At 44.9% G+C, this 21,063-nt stretch overlaps 1 protein-coding gene and 1 long non-coding RNA gene across 5 annotated transcripts in view; both read left to right on the forward strand.

Moving 5' to 3' along the window:
* Positions 1-13,055, forward strand: part of LOC133218121 (uncharacterized) — a 37,271-nt gene extending 24,216 nt beyond the window's left edge. The window contains exons 3-4 of the long non-coding RNA XR_009727054.1: positions 11,037-11,182; positions 12,209-13,055. This is a non-coding gene — a long non-coding RNA (uncharacterized LOC133218121). The remainder of the gene's footprint in view (positions 1-11,036; positions 11,183-12,208) is intronic.
* Positions 13,056-17,347: 4,292 nt separating this feature from the next.
* The window catches only part of CHST15 (carbohydrate sulfotransferase 15), a 48,893-nt gene continuing 45,177 nt past the window's right edge, over positions 17,348-21,063 (forward strand). For 2 of the 4 annotated variants that reach the window (XM_061364107.1, XM_061364104.1), the window contains exon 1: positions 17,353-17,480. The gene's annotated coding sequence lies outside the window, so the exon portion shown is untranslated. Of the gene's footprint in view, positions 17,481-20,410; positions 20,463-21,063 lie in introns of those variants that run through there. The other 2 variants (XM_061364105.1, XM_061364106.1) reach the window with 2 other exon arrangements.

Genomic DNA, 21,063 nt, shown 5'->3' on the forward strand with positions numbered 1-21,063 from the left:
TTTCACCGCTACAGGAGCTTGCTGCTGTAGCTCTCTGCTTAAGCTTTTCAGTATTGAAATAGAAATAATAGCATAAGCTACACCTTGTGTGAACTGTGAGAACAAGGAGGAACAGGAAAGTATCTTCTTATTGGGAATTCTGTATTGGCAATGAGAAGCAGTGGCTTTAATACAGGGAATTTATGCTGAGTGATTTGTCTCTGCTGAGCTGGAGAACAAGCGGTTTCCCCCCCCCCATAATATGAAACAAACGTATTTTGGCTTCAGGCTGATCCCTGAATACATCATAACATAAATAAAGATTTCTTGAATTTAATTTCAGCTTTAAAAGAAAAAGGAAATGTCTGTATTCAAAATCTGTGCTCACATGTGGACCCCGGTAAGGTCTGTTGACACTGCATGCTTCGCTGGCAGCTTTGTAATACACAGGAGATGCACTCTATGCACCAGAGAACAGCTAAATAGCAATGAACTACTAACTTAACTCTCCTGATTGCTCTAGAAATGAACACGAGAGAGGCATTACATAGCTTTCTGAAATGAATAATCCCATCGGCCTCTATCAGAAATATATTTGTATACCTGCATAGGCTCATGACAGATGGAAATAGGACATTATTTTCCGATGTCTTGGTAGCTGGGTAGAGCTATTTAGAAAATAACAGTTTCATTTTGTAGGCAAATGCTGGAATTTCTTAATTTCTTCTCATTCAAAACTGGAAGAAAACGTTAACTTCCCTGATACAATAATCATCAAGAAACAGGATTTTTGTGTTACAGTTTAAAAAATCCAAAGCAAAAACAGTGAAGGTAACATCTGATTGAAACAAACTATTGACAGTTGCATTAGGAAACTAGAAAATATAGTCAAAATTCATATGTCATCTCAAAGACTCTGCTGCTGCAAAACCAGACTTGTCCAGGTCTTGCTCCAGGTCTGTCTTAGCAAGGCCAGCAATGGCCTCAGTATCCATGGTCAGGACTACATCCTGCAGTTTGTTTTTCTCATGCATTAATAGGGCTTTTGTAGAATCTTCCAAGAGTACCAGTATGTTCCTGTTAGATGTGCTGGTATCTAAAGCTCTTGTGCCATGGTACCCTATACAAGGGTGTATATCCATATCTCTCTCTATGTATATCCCCTATACAAGAGATGACTGTTGGATACAGCAGGCAGGTGTTCCTCCTACCCACCTCCACAGTGCCTTGGGGTGTGTGTGTGTGCATGTGGTATGATACACAGTGAGATCTATCCTGACATGTTCTGGGGTGAAAAAGCATATTTTGGGGAATCTCTGATGTCTATCTTTCTAATCTCAGCCTTACTCCCTCTGTTCAAAAGGCACTTGGTGTGGGTTTGATCTTGGCCTGAAATTGTACCTCACCCTTGCAGTGATGCAGTGGTGGAAATGGTGGGAAATGTTTCAGCATAAAGTCTGGGGAAGCAAGTCCCAGAAAGTCCATTTTGCTCCAGAGTCCCTTAAAAATGAGAAGCTTCATACATTTATTCTTGCTGACAGAGTTAGAAATACATGAGGCTGTCAAAACCAAACTCAGATGCAATGTTGTGTCTGTCACCATGTTGGTGGAGTTTAGATAGGATTGAGAAAAAGAATTTGTTTCCTTGGTAGCAGAAAATTGCTGATTTTACAAGGTGTCATGGAGGGTGTTATCTACGTGGGATTTATAGGGGAAAGGCTTTAATAATGCATGTCAGCAGGAAAGGAATATTTGTTTTATGACACACTTCCCAGGGTGGTGGTTGGCTTTTAGCTGCACTGTGCCTTGGAAATTAATAATGCACCTATCAGAGAGCTGTGATACCACTTGCCCTAGGGGCAGGTAGGATCTGTGAAGGAGTTGGAGCTCAAACTGCTCCCAAGACTTGAGGCAGATGGGCTGTGGAGGCACCCCAGCTGCCAGGCATCCTGGTGGGACACTGTCAGGAGCAGAGCATCGATGCATTAAGCGTAGCTCATTATTTTGGACAGCACATCTTTGTGTGGAAATGCCATTAGCAACAGCAGTGGTGTTGAAGCCACAAAAAGCTATTCCTGTAGGACAGGATCGGGATGTGTTCCTATGAAATAATGCTTGCTGACATCTGGTAACTACAGTGTGATAGCACAAGTATTTGAACCAAATTTAAAGAGGATAAGTAGGTGCTGTTGCTTTTATATTGAAGACAGAGGATCAGAAAACACAATATAATGTACAGTTATGTGGTGAGCAGCAGCTCTGTCAGCTGAGTGGAACTGACACAGCAAGCTGAGTGGGGGGAAGGCACATCGTGTGACAAACAGCTAACAGGAGGATAATACCAAGTAGGTGCAGTGAGATATTTGTTGCTTAATGAAGAGCCTCTCAAGGTTGGAAATTTACAGTTCTTTCACAGTTCAGTTTTGTTGCAGTATGAAATAGAAATAGCCATTGAGTAGAGTGCAGAGATGGTGCATGAAGGAAGCAGTATAGACCTTGCAGGCCTATGAAACAAAGTTATATTGACAAGGGAAGACAGAGTGAGAACACGAGCCAGCAAAGGTCAGCTAAGGCATAGCATGGGAGTGGTAATTAGGCCACTAATTAGAGTCTTAAAGGCAGGCTGGGTAAGGAAGAATGCTTTACAGTAGAAAAAGGGAGAGAAAATTCCCAACGCATCATCAGACAGGCATCGCCTCTTCCCTTTGGACCAGTCTGCCTCATGATTGCTATACTGAGCCAAGTTCCAGGTGAGATGAGGTCTGAGCAGCTGGTGGTGAGATATGAGGAGCTTGTGACAGAAATAGGCACATTTCCATTGCAGCAGGTTCAGAGAAAAACCTGCTGCAAGTCCTTCTCTACTGTCCCCAGGGAAAGCCCTTAGTCAAAAGAAGCGGGATTAAAGCTGGAGTTTGTTGAATGAGGAGTAGGAACAGAGGTGTTCAAGACAGGAATCAGCCCTTGCAAGCCAGAATCATAGAATCCCAGCCTGGTTTGGGTTGGAAGGGACCTTAAAGCTCACCCAGTTCCAACCCCTGCCACAGGCAGGGACCCCTTCCACTGGAGCAGCTTGCTCCAAGCCCCTGTGTCCAACCTGGCCTTGAACACTGCCAGGGATGGGGCAGCCACAGCTTCTCTGGGCACCCTGTGCCAGCGCCTCAGCACCCTCACAGGGAAGAGCTTCTGCCTAAGAGCTCAGCTCAGTCTCCCCTTGGGCAGCTTAAAGGCATTCCCAGGTCCTTGTCTAAAGCCCCTCTCCAGCTTTCTTGCAGGCACAGAATGCACTGCCATCACTCTGCAACATGCAGGTAATATGAGTAATGTAAATTAAAAGGGCTGTAAGTGTTCTCTGGAGAAAAACAGGTCCCCAGTGAGTTCAAGAAGCTGAATTTATCTCATACAAACACCACAATTTGATTTTCTGAGGTGATCAGAGTCCCTGCACAATCGCACTCCATGTTGGCTTCATCCTGACCCCCTCCTCTCAATCAAATTTAAAGATCACACTCATTTAATCTTATTTTTCATTTCCTGGGCTGTGAGATCAATAGCCCAGCCACATATAAATATCATCCAAATCTTCTTTTCCTCCTGTTTTAGTTGTTATCACAAAAAGGGCTCAGACTAAAAAGAACTACAGAAAATTGCGGATTCCACCAGGATGGGTCAAAGCTAAATCTGTAATATGGAGCGAAGAGAGAATTCAAGTAGTAAGGAAAAAAATGAAGGCATCTTGGGCATAAAAAACCCTGTCACTTTAGCTGTGTTTTTTCTGCCTCTATGTTTTATCATGTTCATGTTCTTATTATCCAAAGTAACATCTCCAATATAAAGGAAGCGTACTCCCAGAAATAGGGAAAATCTGTTCAGGACCTTAACAGTAAAATTAATGTACCGGAGGAAATATTTAGTGGAGTGATGCTTTCCAGGTGCATGTGAGAATGGCATTGACAATGGTGTTGTAACTGCTGGAAGTTATGACTTAAAAGGGCAAAGTCTTATGTCAAGTGTAGCCTGAGGAGCGTTTGCCATCCTTTTTCCTCTCAGCTCTGTATCCTAGCCAGACTGTGTATGCCAGGGTACCTGACCCTTTCTTCATCTTCCAGAGCAAAACTGTGAGTGAGCACAGGCATTATAATTCTCTGCAAGTACAGGGTAGCATCCAGGGAGAAGAGTGTGAAACATGGCTCCGGATGCCCATGTCTTGTGGGTACCATCACATCTCTGAGCACAGAAGCTCCCGTGAGCCTACACTTTATATGTTTTTTGCAAGCACAGGCACCAAAAAAGCCTTTGTGGTCTGAAAGAGCTGGAATGGAAGGTCTCTGCTAAAAAGATACAGTGAAATTTCAGCAGTTTCTGTAGGACCAGCAGCTATGCAGTGGGATCTCAGGAAGGGTAAGCACAGCTGAGTGACAGCAGCACACCCTGAGTGGCTCTGGGCCATAACACACCTCTGGAAAAGAGCAGGCTGGGACATTAGATTACCTCTTGTGATGAAACCATTGCTAAACGTACTGAAAGTAAAGATTTATGGATGTGTGGGATGAGCAGATGTTCAGATAAATACTTTTACATTGGTTCAATCTACCCACAAATAAAATCAGTGAACCATCTTGGGCCAACCAGACAGGAGGAAAACAGAACTTAATTAACATTATACTTCACTGTAATGGTATTTCATATGTTTGTACACCTTGAAAATAAAGCCTGAAGTCCGGGTACATACTACATTGACTGTACAACCCACACACATCATGAAAATCTTACCCCAGAATCATGTACCCTTTACATCCTGAGCTGATGGAGATGTCCATCAGAAAGAGCACAATGTCTTTGACTCCACTGAAAATTGTTCCCTGCAGAAAAAATACACTCCAAAAAAGAAAATGACTTAGTGGTGGAACTTTTGTGGTTGAATCTTTCTAAGGATTCAGTTACTTCAGTCAAAGATTGCATCCAACTCATTAAGACTATGTATGCCCCATCCCTGGCAGTGTGCAAGGGCAGGTTGGACACGGGCTTGGAGCAAGCTGCTCTAGTGGAAGGTGTCCCTGCCCATGGCAGCGGATGGGACTGGATGATTTTTAAGGTCCCTTCCAGCCCAAACCATTCCAGGACTCTCTGATTCCGTGTCACTTGCACTTGTCCTCACGTGTTCTTTTGGGCTAGCGTTTGGAAAACATAGGGGAGACTTGGAATAAAGGGGAGAATTTCTGGAGCAGCTAATGACCAAGCTGCAGTACACAGTAGCTGTGAGTATAAGAGGTTGTTGGCCCAGAAAGTTTATCAGAGGTCAGCTTTTCATCTCTCCAAAGCAGAAAGAAGCAGGGGCCATCGCTCAGCTGGTGACCAGTTGAAAAGCAAGCAGCAGATTGTCATTTCTCCAGGAGCAGCACTTGCCAGGCTCAGCTGCAGCCCGGCAGTGAGACTTCGTGTTGCCTGAGGAAATCTCCAGCCGAGCTGTAAGGGAACACGGTGTACCGGCGGAAAGGACGGCTCTTTGTTTGCCGGTGTTTTGGGAGCGCGCTACCTTCACAGAGCCTGGGTAAATAGCTGAGCAGAAAGAGAAACACTTCTTGTCCTGGAAAACAAAACAAAAGAAGAGCGGGAATGAAACTGTGATTACAGAATTGGAAATACAGGGAAGTGCCAGTAGCGGGAGGAAGAGGAGCGCCAGGTTTGGCTGGAGCCGGGTCCCCCGGGAGGAAGCACTCACTGGGACAACAGGAAAGGCTCAACAAACACCAAGCATGTGGGACTGAAGCAAATAGTCTGAGTTGGGATGGGAATGCTGGTGGTTTAATTGGTGGTGTCCCATCTTTTTTATTTCCTTAAGAAAGTGCGAAATGCATACAAATAGGGAATTTTATCCCGCAACAGACTTCCCACCTTCAGCTAATGTACAGGGAGTGCAACGGGAGTTCACAGCATCCCAGTGACTTCCGAGTGCCTTCTGAAGTTCACCATTCCATACTTTGATGTTCTTTGCAGGCAGTAATTGGCAGCAGCAGTTTAATTAAACAAAACCAGCAAGACAGTTCCTTGCTAAAAGGGCAGACAATAATCATGGTCTAGAAATGGATCCCTCCAGCTCTCACTGGGGATGAACACTCAGAACACTTGCAAATCCTGATAAGCGACTTCAGCTGTTATCTTGCTTCTTTTTTTTTAATACTGTGAAGTTGTTGGGAGGAATAAGAAGAGCCAGAAATCTTTATTAGTCTTCCTAGGGGATTCATTGCATTCTACTTCATAATGCTTCATCATATTACCAATTTTCACTGTACATGCTTTTAATAAATACTTATTGTTCTAAAGATAATAGCATTCTTATCACATTAATGACTTTGCAGTAGTATAAATGAAAATGAATATTAATAAAGTTAACAGTAACCTTGATAGAGTAGAACACTGGTAACTGGGAAATTTACTCAGTGCTTTATAGTACAAGAAAGCTTTCTTTTCTATTTTTCCCTGCCAGCACTAGAAAGGAAAGTATATGAGATAGAGATATAGATATTTGTGAAAAAGGGTCAATGATTATTTCCTCTTATAGATCACTGCAGTCTCTCTTATTAAAAATATCTTCTCACCTCCAATTCATCCCTGAGGTATTTCTGCTGCCTACCAGCACTGCAATGAATGAAGACACCATATGGGCACTTTTCTTCCAGCCTGTATATAGGTCTTTGAGGGTTCTGCATGGATTCCAACATATGGGTCAGACTGACATTTCTTTTTTGATTCAGAAGAAAAAATAACAACGGTGCTAGAGCAGCCTTTCTAGGCAGATCTGCCTTTTCTCATTCAAACAACTTTCCTTTTAGATCATTTTTCCCTATGGCTTGTACACCAGTTGAGATTGCAGCAGGCTAGCTCCAGCCAGGATACACCAGACCAGCTTCATCACTGGTTTGATAGTGATGGCTGGGCTAGCACATAGTTCTGTTCCTGGGTGGTAAAAGAAGCAGAACCAGAGGTCATGTCCCAGGACAGTCCCGTGCTCAGGGAGCTGAGAACTTCCAGGAAGGCACAGACATCCTGTCCACAGGGAATCTGCAAGTGCACGGTCAGTTCAGACAGCTGAAGGCACGTCAGACCTCCTGCATGCCTCCAGCCCATCTGTGCAAGGCAGGAGCAGTTGGCCTGGCCTGGCTCAGAGACACTGCGCTGGCTCTGAAAGATCCCTGCATTTGATCTCCATGACCATGGGAAACGCATCAAATGTTTTCAGGGGTCTCGCTGCTTGTTATGAATCACTGGAAGTCTTGGACAAGTGGACAAAATCCCGAACTTGCAGCTACCAGAAAAGGGAAGTTTATGGAAGCAAATGCACTGTAGAGCTCATTTAATAAATGAGTCAATGACACAGAAGTTTGATCCCTCCTATATCTGCACTTAAAAGAAGAGTCACCTACAACTAAATTATCAAATACAGTGATTTTTGCATCCCTGTGTATTTCCCAAGCATTTTTCTTTGTTCATATGTAGGCTGAATTTGAGAGTGGGAGCATGTGAAAGCGAGCACCAAAGTTTTTTGCCTGATTTTACTGCCCCATGTAGTAGCTGCCCTGACTTAAAAACTCCTATCAGAACAATTGATACCAGTTGCCCTATGTTCTACAACAGAGAGAATAACCTATTCTCAACAAAGAACTCTCAAACTTATGATAATTTGTTAGTCCAATACAAGAAATATCCCAGTGGGCTGAAAGTGCAGTCAGAGGGAGTAAGAGTATTGCAAGATTTGGAGTGCTAAGAATAGAGGTTTGAAATTTAAAAGCCAAGGCTTTACGTAAGGTTAAGCCTTGAGATTTTTAAGGCTTCCAAATCTGATAATTTCAAAGTTAACTGTCCTCACTGTGCTCACCCCTGTCACATTGCTCATTTGCTTTTATCCTTTGTGGACATTTTTACACACTAAGGCATAAATTTAACAGAATAAACAGTAAAGTAAAAAGCTACAGCTGGCAACTGGAGAACAGCCAAGCACTGGTCCTGATAATGAATTTAACTTCAGGGTTTCCTGGTTTAGCAGATGGCAGAGCTCAAGCCTGACAGCACATTAATGTAACTTTCTTTTGGTGGAGGGAAGCGTGTGGTCAAATTCACAGAGAATCTGCATTAGCTGATGGTGTTACATTAGCCAAACCACAATAACATCACAACAAAAAGTGTGTATGTGTGGATATATAACTCACTGGGGCATAGAATCCTGGAATGGTTTGTGTTGGAAGGGACCTTAAAGCTCATCCAGTTCCAATCCCTACCACGGGCAGGGACACCTTCCACTAGAGCAGCTTGCTCCAAGCCCCTGTGTCCAACCTGGCCTTGAACACTGCCAGGGATGGGGCAGCCACAGCTTCTCTGGGCACCCTGTGCCAGCGCCTCAGCACCCTCACAGGGAAGAGCTTCTGCCTAAGAGCTCAGCTCAGTCTCCCCTCGGGCAGGTTAAAGCCGCTGTGCAAAGAGCATTGTGCAGATTTTGAGTATGGCTTTCCAGTTTGGGGAAGGTAGATGGATTTTATAACAGAATGGAGAGCAGAAGCAATGAGACGTCTGAAATGAAGAAGAAATTATTGTAGATGATCGCCTAGAATAATGTGTTTCTCAGATTCTGACTGGGAGATGCAAGGAGGGTGGTAGATATAAATAAGAAAATGTGGCTGTATCACTGTGGGCACTTGTGCTAACTCAGTCAATGACCCCAGAAGAGCTTGAGGAACTGTGCAAGAGCTTCACCTCGCTGTCAACACAGCCTTTTCCCCACAACATTGTGACAGTGTTACTAGCATTGGATAAAAGTGACATATACAGATGCATTTTACAGGACTATGTAGATTCCAGCTTACCCATTCACCTCTCTACACTGGCATTGCTAACCTGCCCCTCTCTCAACGACTCCGATTCACAACAGTCCTTAAACTGCAGGCTTGAACCTCTGTGTAGGTTTTATGTCACTGTCATTTTCCCATTTTATCTTGCTATTATGCTTTCAAGCAGTCAGAAGCTGGCAGCCACTGTCTTAAGCCTAAAAATGAATTGCATAAATTAAGAATGGCCAGAGGGTATCATGGCAACCTGAGGTGTGAAAGAAGGTGGCCAGGTTTCCAAACAGTGTGATTAAATACGGCAATATAGCCTTGGCAAGTTAATGCAGCATCAATTGCCCACAACTAACGTGATAATTTTTCCATCCAGAAATACTCCAGGGAAATAAACGTTTCTCATCAGTGCCAGGAAAGCAGAATCATTAACAATGAGAATGATGATGAAACACAGAAAGTCTTGGTTCTTGAGCAAAGCACGTTAGTTTCTGAGACATGAGGCTCATTTGTAATAGGGATCTAATTCATATCATTAACAGAAAGACTAAGCACTGAAGAGGAGATTTTCAGAAATAAAGATTGACTTCTCTACCAGTCCTTCTATGTGAAATGCACTCACAAATTGCATTTTTGTGCCTGGAGAGATATTTAGATGCCTTAATATCCATTTTTGCATACCAGTGGGCAGTTTGCCTGCACAACTAGAAGAAAGGCAGTAGAGATGGGTTTTCCAAATCTGAACTCCCTGGTGGTACTTCTTGGCTCTCACTTTGAGGAGAACTGGCTACTTCTGGGTAGAATTCATAAGGCATTGAAGTGCTCCATGGCACCAGTCTGACCTCTTTGAATAGGGATGAGACTATTGTTCTGTCTCATCTGCTCTATAGTAACGGTTGACATTAATATTTCACTTTTCACCAGCAATTCTCAAAGCTCTTTTCAAGCCTAATTAAGGTTCACATCACACTTAAGAATGAGGCAGATATCCTAATGACAGGAAAAATGAGGACAGGAGAAGCATAGTGACTTGCTTGATATCACACAGTTGCAATCCTGAGACTGAAACACAAAGATCTTGGGTTATCTCTAACCACTAATGAATGATAATGACTGACCATATTGATAATTAATAGCACTTTCACCGAGCTTAATACATGTAAAGTGCTGTTGAAATACTGATTCATTCACCATTGCTGATAGCTGGGGCTATGCAAAGTCTTCATCCCGCAACCCACTCCACTTTGCATATGTGGAAAACTGCTGAGTTAATCAGATACTACTCCACAGTGGAGAGCTGACCATGGAAATGGTTTCAGGATGAGGTAGGAAAAAGGATGCTCACAGTGGCTGGCTTTTGGCATGAAGTGCCTGATGTAGGGGTGCTTGAGCTGAGAACTTGGTCTCCCTTACTGCTAGCAGAGAGAAGCAGGTTCCATTGGAAAGCCCATTCAAAGCATTTCAACTAGAAGCTACTTCTTTCTGGAGAGACTAACATTAGAGGTCTGAAGCTAGACATGTGAATACTCTCCCTAAGTTCTTATTATTCCCATTTTGCAGGTGGGTGAACTGGAAAGGACAGGACTGTGCTGAATTAAGTGAGCTGCCTGCAATGGTTAGGTTCCTTCATCACTCCTGAATAAAACCTCTGGAAATGTGTCTGAGCAAAAGAATGCAGAGCTGAATAAATACCCAGGGAATATGTTTAGGTTGTAAAAGTGCAGAGACAGTATCAAAATACCTCAAAGTGCTCTTGGAAAATACATGGTGAGTCATGAGCACTGTATATTAAATGGTCAACGCTCATTCAACAAGAGCAATTTCTCATGCGAGACCACAGGAGTCACAGAAATTGGCTTTGCACCAAACTGCCTGATTCAGCAAGATATTACCTACGTGCAGAAGCTCTGCTGTTCTGTTTCAACTTTTAAGCATCAGGAGAGAGGAAGAAACCAGCACAGGGAGAAACTGAGAGATCCCTCACAGCTTCAAGTATAGCAGTGTTCGAGCTATATGAGTAGAAACTGAGCAGGAAAGATGTGCATTAAGAATAGATAATATATGTATGAATTCATCCCTCCCATGCTATTTCTTCAGCTTGTATGATGGAGGCTGAATTTTATCTCTCTGCTTCCTGCCATCTCTGGTATTCTTCCTAAAGCCAAAATTCTGCGGGTAGTCATTAAGAATTATAATATAGGAAGGTGTTTATCAGTTCTATCATTGCAGGTGTACTGGAAGAATGATTGCAAATTGAAATGGCTTTGTAACGAGGCCCGAGTTAGCAACAAAACCAAACAGGAATATTCATTTTCCTGAAATTATCAGAGAGAGCAACACTTGGAGAGAACATTCATCATTATGTCAGCAAGAAGGTATGTGATTTATCTTTGTAGCAATGGTTTTCATAACTTTGAAGGTAAGGAGAGTTGATCTATCTTGATCTTTCGCATATAACATCTAGCAAGTATATTACTTTATTTGTCTATCTCAACTGAAGCCTAAGCTAGCACAAGCATGCTTGGGAATGCATCTCCTTGAGCTGTACAAGGTCAGGGCCCATCCTTTGGTCCTGAGGGAGGAAGCATGGCACAGACCACCTCTGCACAAGTAAGCCCTCTTTGAAAAGCAGGCTGACCTCATGCATTGACCTCACAGGTGATGTCACACCTATGGAAACAGTTGCTGATGATGTTTTTCCCTGAACCATGTACTGTTTCGGCTAAAATGGAGCATGGAAAAGCGTAACAGAATGGGACCTCATACTGGGCTACAGATTTTGGCCCTCCCTGCCCTAGTACTGCACAGAGAGCAACTTCTGGTCAGACGTGAGGGATGACTGGGGTCCCGTGGGAGGAGGCCATGGAGATGCTGCGAGGGCTGGAGCAGCTCTGCTCTGGAGCCAGGCTGAGAGAGCTGGGCTGGGTCAGCCTGGAGAAGAGAAGGCTCCTGAAGGGGAGACCTTAGAGCAGCTCCAGTGCCTAAAGGGGCTGCAGGAAAGCTGGAGAGGGGCTTGGGACAAGGGCCTGTAGGGACAGGCCAAGGGGAATGGCTTGAACCTGCCAGAGGGGAGACTGAGCTGAGCTCTTAGGCAGAAGCTCTTCCCTGTGAGGGTGCTGAGGCGCTGGCACAGGGTGCCCAGAGAAGCTGCGGCTGCCCCATCCCTGGCAGTGTTCAAGGCCAGGTTGGACACAGGGGCTTGGAGCAAGCTGCTCCAGTGGAAGGGGTCCCTGCCTGTGGCAGGGGTTAGAGCTGGGTGAGCTTTAAGGGCCCTTCCAACACAAACCATTCCAGGATTCTATGATTCTATGATCTTTCCATAATCTGTCTGCTTCTAAGACATCTCCAACTTTAATCAAAGTTACTGGTTTCTAAAGACTTTCTGTTTTTCTGTATTAAAGCAAACAGAACCATTGAATAAGAGCCTGAACCAACCTAATATCAAGCTCCTTGGCTGCTGGCTCACCTAGTTTTGTTGCGATGAGCCCTTGGTTTGTGTCACATATCCAAGAGTGATAGGAGAAGCAGCGTGAAACCTCCAGGCAATCATCACACAGGAACTATTTCTGCTGCCAATTTGAACCCCATCTTTATTTGTCTTCTAAATTATAACTCCTTGTTCGTACTCCTTTAGAGAATCACAGAGCTGTGCATGCAGCTGGCTTAAAAGCTTTGCCTGCCCTAGAAGTCACACACAGGCATTTCCAAAAGCAGCAGGCTTCAAACAGCTCGAAGCCTTCTCATTGCGTGCGGTGCCACAAAAGCATTATGGTAATTCTGAGCATTGAACCATTTAAAATCTATTTTAATTGATTCCCGGCTACTTCGTGATTCCAGCGTGTTATTGAATCAGTGGTAGATAAAAGTAGCAGGAGGTAACATCTTTTGTGTTGCTGCAGGGAGATCACACCTAAAATAAGGCATTAAATTCTGGGTACCTCATTGCCAAAGAGATGCAGAGAAATTGGGAGAAATTCATAGAAGAGCAATAAAAATGATTAAGGGTCTGAAGAGGCTGAGTTATGAGTGAAGATTAAAGGAACTTAATATATATTGCTTGGCTAAATGATGACTAAGAGGGAGATGATACCCTTCGACAAGTACTTGGAGGGCATAAATATCACACATAAAAAAGGAATAATTTAGCGCGCTGAAGGACATACAACTTGGGATAAAAGCATGGTGTAGGGGGTGAAAGGATGGCGTTAGGGAAAAGGAAACGGGCTGTCCACATGCATCATTAAAATATAACAGCAGCCTTCCAGTATCTGAAGGGGGCCTATAGGGATGCTGGGGAGGGATTCTTCATTAGGGACTGTAGTGACAGGACAAGGGGTAATGGGTTAAAACTGAAACAGGGGAAGTTTAGATTGGATATAAGGAGGAAGTTCACCCCTTGTCTCAGAGGGTGGTGAGGCACTGGAATGGGTTGCCCAAGGAAGCTGTGAATGCTCCATCCCTGGCAGTGTTCAAGGCCAGGTTGGACAGAGCCTTGGGTGCCATGGTTTAGTGTGAGGTGTCCCTCCCCATGGCAGGGGGGTTGGAACTGGATGACCTTAAGGTTCCTTTCCAACCCTAACTATTCTATGATTCTATGATTTGTGGGGAATCAAATTCTGACACATTTATCTCATTGTGTTTCAGTATTAATTTTTGCCTATTCTAGGGAAAAAAAGGCATTGTTCTCAATTAAAGGCTGAGCTGGAGCTCCCAGATGCACTCCCAAGGTATGCATGCCAAGAAGGGTAATTCCCATCTAAGCTGGGAAAATAACAAACAAGCTCATAAATTAGGTTGTTGATATACCCTTTACCAAGAGCTGAGGGATGTATAAGGTATGATATTAGTGATCTGTATTTTAGGGATGTGTTGTCTGTTGCCAGGATACCACGGGGAAAATAAAATAACGCATTTCTTTAAAACAGACATATTCCATTAATTCCAGTGAGAACCATACCTATATTTTAATGGGTATGTTTTATTTTTTCATTATAATTAAACAATTATTTAATAATTATTTTTAATTTTACAGCTAGAAAAACAAATCCTTCTGCAATTTTCTCCGAGCACCAACTCGCAGCTCGGAGCCCAGCCTTAGAGTTGGAAGAAGAGCTGAAATAGTCACCACGGGTGCTGGGGTGCTGTGATTGCGCATCCTCACCTCAGCCTGTGTTAGAAAGCAACCATGCGTTCCACAGGATGGAATGTCTGTATGAAAGTGGGCTTTGCTGTGCCTCTGCTCAGCAGAGTGGCTCAGCAGCACAGCAGCCTATGTCCTGAAACTGTTAAGTACAACATATATATCACCTTGTGGTTTTTCAGGCTCACTGCATGGAAACTCCCTGGCTGGATTTAGAAGTCCCCACCCTATAAGTTATTTGCTTCTAGCTCCTGCTATTCCTTTGCTTTTCTGGGCAAAGGGGGAATCCTGAAGCCGATGCTCCGGCAGCTCTCTTGGGGAATGTCCGTTTGCTCCTCACAGTTCACGGCAGAAGGGGGCAGAGATGTTTTGGAGAAGTTTTTGTCTTTTCCTGTCGCAACCCACAGCTGCTTCTGCTGAGATTGCAGTCTGGTGTAAGGGTTTATGCTGGTACCCTGCAGCAACATCCCCTGAGAAAAGCTTTGGAAAGTGGTGCCTGATGATGGGAGGTCATGGGAAAAGGGCTCCCCAAAAGCAGCAGGAGTGGGAAGCAAAAGGCTCCAGAGTGCTTGCGGGCAATGAACTTCTTCCTCTGCCTTTTGAGTTTGGGAGGGAGGAAGCACAAAGCAGAAACATCTGCATTCCTAACTCCTCTGTGTGAGAATAACCTAAAGATGCTGATGCTGTAATAGGCAGCGGAGGAAGAGCAGCTCTTTTCCCCGGATTAGCATCCCATTACAGCAGTGCTTTGAGGATATGATCTGATTTGTTTACCCCAGAGCTCAATCTGGCTATGAACGCACAGCTCCGCTGCTCTCAAACCCAGCCACAAACCTCTATACCCCACTCCTACCCCAAACCGTGGTCAGGAGCAACAAGGAAGGACACCCCTGCATTAAAAAAAATCATATTTAAAATCCACACACTTACACTTCCCATTTTATGTCTGCTTTCCAACACTACTAAAGGGTCTCCCATCTTTTTGCTACCAGATAAGCCTTCTCAGAGCTAAGAGATACATACAAACTTGTTTTGGAAGTGGGATGATCCTTTATACACTGCACAGTAAGCATGGCAACCAGCAGAAATCACATATAGAGGTGGAGGTCAGAGGCTTTCATTTTAAGAGAACCAATCTAGTCAGAGAAAGTTTACTTGAGTTTCCATATTGAAATCTTTTCCCTTTTTGAACATCTGGAATGAGGAGAATTAAAATCCAGCTTTAGTTTTCAAACATTTTAGACTATTCTCCTGAGTATCGTTGGTCACGGTAATACAATGAATTCCTGGGCAGTGATTTATTGTGCCATAAAACGTTGTATTTTCCATCCCATCTCACCAGGTAGTGTTGAAGATAGTTTGCAAGTGCCTGTGAAATGGATAGACACAACCTTTATGGAGTGCCTGGAAGTTTGAGCTGCCATGTGTAGATACCACCATCAAGATATTTACTCCAGCTGATGCTTGGTGAGGAGCAGTGTGAACAGAGACTTCCCCAGGGAATGAAGATCTTCTTTTCATGACAGCTTATCTCTTGTTTTTTTCACATACATAAAAAGGAAGGGGGTATAATTATGCAGAAATCTGGCTAAGTCTAATTGCTACCCAGAGCATCCCAGGAGGCTTAAAAAGGCCTGTGAGGGCAGCATATTTAACCCAGACCAGAAACACTGATTGGGCATGAATATTTCATAATTCCCAGGTTTCACCTCATCAGATGCCTTATTCTGTGAGGTTTTTTTAGCTAAGAGCTAGGTGAGAATCAGATATACACACACTGTACTGTAGGAAGCCTGTGGGATTTTAAAGTCAGTACCTTATGTACGGTCTTAGGGGTGTATAATCACTCATATGAAATCCTTTATCTGTTTGGTCCTAACTGTAGCTGTGGAACGTGGAAGCTTCTGGTTTGCATTTTACTGTTGTGTTACATACGGTTTCACTTCAAACCAGATTCCCACAACTTTGTGTAAGTTTTAGGTGCTTCTGAAAGTCATAACCAGAGATGGACGTAATCATGAAAAGAAATACTAAAATAAGTATACATTGTTCTATTTAGCTAATGCTTCATCACCTCAACTTCTTAGAAATAGTGTTGCTGAATATTAAACATGTGGATCTAAGCCAAACACTGCGTGCATTTAGTGTAAGGGGGGAAATATGAAGAGGTTTCCTTCTCCAGTGCACTCACACAAGCCTTGGCCAGATGCAGTCACAGCCACACGACTTCTGACACTGTAAGGGCTGAGTTAAACGTTCATGGGAAACTGTGTTTTACATCACAGAAGGTCTGTGCATGTATCACCTGGATGATTTCATAAGCAAACTATACATTTACATATACATGTATATTTATGGATACAAGGTAGAATCATAGAATCCCAGACTAATTTCTGTTCAAAGAGACCTTAAAGCTCATCCAGTTCCAAGCCCCTGTCAGGGGCAAGGACCCCTTCCACTAGAGCCGCTTGCTCCAAGCCCCTGTGTCCAACCTGGCCTTGAACACTGCCAGGGATGGGGCAGCCACAGCTTCTCTGGGCACCCTGTGCCAGCGCCTCAGCACCCTCACAGGGAAGAGCTTCTGCCTAAGAGCTCAGCTCAGTCTCCCCTCAGGCAGGTTCAAGCCATTCCCCTTGGCCTGTCCCTACAGGCCCTTGTCCCAAGCCCCTCTCCAGCTTTCCTGCAGCCCCTTTAGGCACTGGAGCTGCTCTCAGGTCTCCCCTTCAAGAGCCTTCTCTTCTCCAGGCTGCCCCAGCCCAGCTCTCTCAGGCTGGCTCCAGAACAGAGCTGCTCCAGCCCTCAAGGCATCTCCGTGACCTCCTCCACACTCTTTGGAGCAGTTCCACTGTGTTGTTGCCTCGGAGCTGAGCACAATACTCCAGGTAGGACCCTCTTAGCCGAGAATAAACCTTGCACTTGCTGAGTAGAAGATTTTGGCGTTTTAGCCGGTGTTTGTGCTGTTCCCATTTCAAACTGGACCATGGCAGCACATGCTGCGTGCGGTCTGTAAGGTACCGGGCGTCAAAGCCCGGCTCAAGCGCCGGCAGCAACGTGTCTCCTCGGGCTGACCTCTGACTGCCCCGGCCACAGTTTGGGACGCTGCTTCCACCTACGCGCCGCTTGTCCGGGACAGCTCGAATTCCTGCAGGATCGCTCGGGAGAGGCCCTTCTCCTTCCCAAAGCTTTCCGGCGAGCCCAGCGGCTGTCGGCGCTACCGGGAGCCAGCGGCTCTTGGCGGGGGGCGATGCCCGGCGGGACCCCGATGCCGACCCTGCCCCGCAGAGCCGCAGGCACCAGGGCGGCTCTACCCGCCCCATCCTCCCCAGGGGGCACCGCTGGGGACCCCCCGCCCCTGCGGAACCGGGGGGCCGAGCCGAGCGGCAGCACTCCGCCTCCCGGGCTGCGCAGCGCGGCCGGCGAGCGGCGCGGGGCTGCTCCCTCCCTCCCCCTTCTTCCTCCTCCTCCACCCCCCCCGCAGGGCAGAGCCGGCGGAGGCGGCGGGCGCGGATGGGAGAGCGGCGGAGCCGGCGGAGGTAGGAGCGAGGAGGGACGGGGATGTTGGGGGTCCCCAAGTTTGGAAGCGGCGGGACTTTGCGGGAAGTTGGGCAGGCAGCCGGGCAGCGCGGCTCGGCTCGGCTCGGCTCGGCTCGGTCCAGCGGAGCGGAGCTCGGGGGGGCCGGACCCGGGGTTGTGGGGCTCCCACACAACCGCTATGGAGGCGCGGAGCTACCCCTGGATGCTCCTGCGTTAGTTACTCTGGGGTGAAGCCTGGGGTGTGCTTCCCTAGCAAAGGGGAACCGGCAGCCCTCCTCTTCCCCCCTCTCCTCCTCTTCCTCCCAGGGCTTGGGGTGCAGCATCCCCCGGGCAGGGTGAGCGGAGGGGGGGGGGGCACTTCTCCCAGTTCGTGCCCCCCCCCCAGCAGGTTAGTGCTCCGGGGAGGGAGGAATGATGACAAAGGTAACGCTGCTTGCTGTCATCTCCTGCGCTGGGCAGACCCTGCTGCCCGCCGGAGAGCTGCTCCTCGGCTCATCGCCGTGGTTATACGGCGGTTTGGGCGAGAAGACACTTGTAAAGCGGCGTTCGCTGGAAGACTCGTTGAATTCCGGCAGCGCATCCTACCTAGAATGAAGCCGGGGATGATGTTGCCATTCACTGATGAATATTTTTAGGTGAAGAGGGATATTTCTTACATGCAATCTGTTGGCTGTTGAAAATAGCTTTATAGCATGCTTTTGCTGAGAATGCAGTCAAGGTTCAGCGATGGGTTATTACGGTGAGAGTCTGTTAAGCAACAATTCACCAGCTGAACTTTGGTGGTGTCATAGATAGGTTTGGGGTTTGTCTGTTTTCTGTGCTGTTTCATTGTAATACTACAGCTGTGCTCTGCAGTGAATTGACTTTCCCAGACTCAGCTAGATTTCTAGGTGAATAGGCGAGGGGATAGTATGTCTAGGCTGGTGCATCTAAACACCTACCAAACTTTCCGATATGGAAATGTATTTATTTCTATGATATGGTTCTGTGACCTAAAGTTCTCTGCTTATTGATTTTCTTGTCTGTAACGTAAGAACGGTTTCACTTCTTGAACTCTTTGTTAGCCAGGCAAAAAACATCAGTACCATCTCCATAGAACAAGCATGTATCTTGTGTATTTTGCCACTAGAAAACCCCAGAGTAGTCAGCTGAAGTGATTACAGATTAAAACTCAAAGTTTGCTGGCACTGTTCATGAACAGTAAATGTTTTTAAGGCTTAACTCAAAATCAGATGCACTCGTGTGTGTAAACAGAAGCCTAATTGAAGAGCACAGCACTTGGTAGTAACTGGGGACTACTTGATCTCTGGCAAAAGGGGAAATTTCCATCAATAAAAGGTCACAACATACATATTGTTATACAGATGTATTTATATCTATGCTATTTATATACATTGGTATATGTATTTTATATACAGACCCACATATATATATATGCACTCAGAAAACAGTAAATACTAATGGAATGGTTGTCTTGAAGCTTGGTTTTGTTGGTGATTAAAGTGTTGTCACACGTCTCTTGCCCTGAGAGCTTCCCTGCTGCTGCTGCTGCACTCCTCCTGGGCATTGAGTCAAAGGATTCATCTGTCTCTTCACATGCCAAAAGAAAGAAAATCAATTCGAATGCAGAAAAGGTGAAACTACTTGTATGAAGATTTAGTAGTGAAACTACCTTGGTGGTTTTTTTCTAGACGTTACTTAGATCCTGTGTCTGTAAGTGCAGTCACCATGCAGCTCTGAAATCAATGAGAAAACAGTTTTAAGGTTCAGATTTTGTAATAGGAGGACTAATCTCAAATTCAGAGTGTTTTATTTGGTGGATTGTAACAGGAATATAGTGAAACAATGAAGATTTCCATGACAAAATGCTTTATTCCCCATATGCAATGGAAGACAGTCATGGATTTTACCGTTGCTAAACTGAAAGTAGGTATCTGGAAACTGCATGAATGAGAAGACTGAAGCAGACTCTTGTGTTTGAATTATTCCATGAGGTTGAAGTGGAAGGATGAAGTTATGTAATCCATTAGCAGCATTAGCAAGGACGGAATTACATAGGCATAATCATAGAGATGCAAATAAGATACTGCTTATATTTTAACAGTATTTTAAGCAACCTGCAGCACAAGCTCTGTGAGAACCAGGACTTTCAGTGGGCAAAGGTGGTGTGATGTCAGTATTATTGTGCATGTTTCTATAGGCTGTGTCCCAGTACTAAGGCACCTCTCAAAGTATTGGTTTGTATTTAAGATCAAGTTGTGAGGTGGATGGCAGCAAACTCTTCCAAAGTTCATGTGGTATCACTAGCCATGATGCTACAATCCCTCTACCCCCAGTAACGATTTCTTATCAAATTCCTCTGCCAATTAGGAAGGGAATCATTATTAAACTTCTCCTGCACTGAGTGCTTCCTCATGTGCTCATGGGAGCAAATTCTTACGAAGCTGTAACTCAGCACTGTGTTACTATTACATTCTGATATGTGTTCTCTAGAGATAAGCTAGTGGCAAGGGCTGATCTTCCCTAAATGACATATTGATTTAGGAAGTTACAACATCCAACTGTGTTTCTCTTTCGGTACAGACACATCACTCAGGTGAAGAAAGCCATGACTTAAACAGGTGCCAATATGCTCCCTCTCTTTCTTAATTACTCTTACAGTTACTGTGTCTTCCAAGGATCTATATCCCACAATCAGAAACTCTAAGGAAATGTGCTATTAAATCACTCAGTGATACTCTGGATACTTGAGTGGTGTGAATCACCCAGTTTCCAACAGCTTATAGAGTTTGCAGGAGATGTACCCTGGTTTGAACTGGGTTTCTTAATTGCTGCTTTCAGGCTTCAATTCCTCCCTTAACCCACCTATTTTCCCCTGTACCTTGCACAGTGAGGGATATAACTCGTGAGTTCCCACCATTCTCCTTGGCTGGAGTTGTGTTGCTAAGCTGGACGTATCCAAAGTGCTATGGAAAACCAAGGTAGATTTCCAATAAGAGAGCTATTTTTTTTTTTACCATTTCCCCACCAATTAGTATTTCTTATTTATTTATGTTTTATAGTGAAGCACACTGTTTTTCTTAGTGATGGAGTACAGTGCCAGATTTGGAGTCTAAATACAGCTATTCACGGGAGGGAAAGGGATCTGTAAGCTCCTACAAGTCTTTATCTCAAAGCAGCCTGAATTACACCAATCTCTCCACTTATACCGCAGTTTCACTAAAATTAACTGATTACACACAGCATTGTTGACCCATTGCCTTAAAAATACATAGGGCTGCCCATGTATCTAACAGAAACTGGGTTGTACAGTCACACTGGCTGTTTGTCCTTGTTCAGTTGTGTTTCCCGGGTTGAAAGACATGGTTACAATTCCATCCTGGTTACTCAACTGGGTTTTTACATGTGAGGGAGACAGGAAAGCTACCAAAGAGGTAGAGTGCTGCAGGCGCGTTGCAATGGGAGCACTGTAATCCTTTGATTACACAGCTGTGCCTGACATGCCACTAAACAGCACTTTGAGGGCAAGCAGTTAATGTGGCTTTTCCATGGAATATTTATTAATTTATTTATTAATTTATT

This window comes from Neopsephotus bourkii, unplaced genomic scaffold (genome assembly GCF_033783945.1).
Source record: "Neopsephotus bourkii isolate Nb327-2 ecotype Australia unplaced genomic scaffold, CSIRO-AGI_Nbou_v1 NB_1189, whole genome shotgun sequence".
Taxonomy (NCBI): domain Eukaryota; kingdom Metazoa; phylum Chordata; class Aves; order Psittaciformes; family Psittacidae; genus Neopsephotus; species Neopsephotus bourkii.